Source organism: Nicrophorus vespilloides, unplaced genomic scaffold (genome assembly GCF_001412225.1).
Source record: "Nicrophorus vespilloides isolate i.1.1-1 unplaced genomic scaffold, Nicve_v1.0, whole genome shotgun sequence".
NCBI classification, from domain to species: Eukaryota; Metazoa; Arthropoda; class Insecta; order Coleoptera; family Silphidae; genus Nicrophorus; species Nicrophorus vespilloides.
The window spans coordinates 391-2,455 of record NW_017099875.1 but is presented as its reverse complement, the minus strand read 5'-3'; the positions used below and the strand labels follow the sequence as shown (position 1 = coordinate 2,455).

Here is a 2,065-nt window from a genome sequence, read left to right as displayed (position 1 = left end):
GCCCCGGGGAGATTCGAACTCCCGATCTCCTGTTTACTAGACAGGCGCTTTAACCAACTAAGCCACGGCGCCGTTGATACCTTTATTTATGATATATTTTGGATGACTTAATTCGTATATCATTAGATATCATTAAAACTATTTCCGGATCTAACCGGGGACCTTCCGCGTATTAGGCGGATGTCAAAAATCAATTCAAAAATAAATTTATTTACAAACATAATTATTGACCCTTTTACAATTTGCAATAAGATCCCATATGTTGACTTTTGGGGGTGGTGCTTCCACGAAACTCTGCCTGCTCTCTTTGTATGCCTTTTGGGCCTGTTCCGATCGCCAATGCTTTCCACGGATCGTTGTCTGCAGAAGGGTTTTTATTTTGTACTTTGGACATTCCATATGGTTGGCTGCCCGCAGTTTGCACATGTTGCGGGTATATCGCGGGATTTGGTGCACGTGTACGTTTCGTGCGCTCCAGCACATTTCAGACATTTGAACGGTAGTCTGCAATTTGATGTTGCATGACCTCATTCTTGGCATCTATGACACTGAGTTATTTTCCTTTTTTATTGGTAGCGGCTCCATTTTTCCTTTTTTTTGTAGATCCTTGTCGGTGATAGTGTTCTCCAGGAGTACGAAGAATGCTGGTGTGGTTCTCATCTTCGAGATCTTATTGGGGTTGATCTTTCAAATTTTCTTCAACTTCTTCAACTGACCAGTCCTCTAGGAGGTTCCACATGACAAAGGCATGGTTCTTCTCATTCTCCCTCAAGAATGTATAGAATTTTGTTTTATTTTCTTCTAGTATTTTTAGAAGAGTTTTGTGGTCTTCTATACTTTGGGATCTAATAATTGTTTTTGAGGGGGTCTGTTATATGTAACCAGCACATCATTTTTCAGTATTTGTTTGCAGATCTTAATGAACTGCTGATGAGATCCATCGCGATGTTCCCCAAGGATGATGATAGGGGGGACTTTTTCTTGTTTTTTGTTCTTTACTGTTGGTTCCGTTTCCATTTTTTCCATAGGGTTTTCATCATCTTTCATATTGAATACTGGATCAATTTGATAAGGCAATTGGCTGGTTTTCAACCTCAGCGTCAACTTCGCTCGGTGAAAGCATCCTCATCACTTTACTTGGACGAGGCATTTCACAGAGAAGATTTTCCCAGGTGCTAATCCACCTGGGACGGGGTTCAATTGTTTGTTACTTAAAAAACTATTTCACTGCCATTGGCACGCAATAACATATTTTAAATTGTGCGTTCGGTTAAGACAGGGCACTTGAGTTTAGCTCGGGGGTGAGATAAACACGTCCACTCTGCTCCACTGCACAGGTTGAATTGCGTTAGGCGGATGTCATAACCACTACACCACGGTAACGTATATTTTAAAATATCTTGAGGATATCAGTTTTATGAGTCATGCAATATTTGTTGAAATATATCATTAAAATATGGAGGCGCCGGGCATCGATCCCGGTACCTCTCGCATGCTAAGCGAGCGCTCTACCATCTGAGCTACGCCCCCGTGTAATAAATACTTTTTGGTATTTTTTTGTTTTATATGATATCATTTGTTTATATCAAAATTGTTTCCGCCCGGGATCGAACCGGGGACCTTCCGCGTGTTAGGCGGATGTGATAACCACTACACCACGGAAACTGATATATATATATATACATATATAAATATCTCGATGGTATCAATTTTATAAATCATTCAGTATATTTAAAATGTGGAGGTGCATGGTATGCAAGAGTTGGTAGAGATTTAAATAATGAGCCCAATAATTGTTTTTTTTTAAATATGTATTCTATATTTTTTATTTATATTTTAAAATACGTTTTATTATTTATTTAGAAAAAAAAAGTATCAATTTTATATAATATGAATTACTACGGTTTATAGGATCAGAAATTAAGTTGTTTTTGACTATATGTTTTCGTGAATAAGTAAATGATGATTGGGCGGTGGGTTCCAAATTCTTATTCAGATATTTTTCATGAATAAGTAGATGATAACGGGAACGAACCTAATAGATAATACGGACATTGTTTTAGGG

General features: G+C 38.0%; 3 non-coding genes across 3 annotated transcripts; all 3 read right to left on the bottom strand.

Annotated features, from left to right (window-relative positions):
* Trnat-agu lies at positions 1-72 on the bottom strand. The gene has a single exon. It is a non-coding gene; the product is annotated as a tRNA-Thr (tRNA).
* A 1,385-nt stretch (positions 73-1,457) lies between these two features.
* Trnaa-agc lies at positions 1,458-1,530 on the bottom strand. The gene has a single exon. It is a non-coding gene; the product is annotated as a tRNA-Ala (tRNA).
* A 62-nt stretch (positions 1,531-1,592) lies between these two features.
* Positions 1,593-1,665, bottom strand: Trnav-aac. Its single transcript has one exon. It is a non-coding gene; the product is annotated as a tRNA-Val (tRNA).
* Between the last annotated feature and the right edge of the window lie 400 nt (positions 1,666-2,065).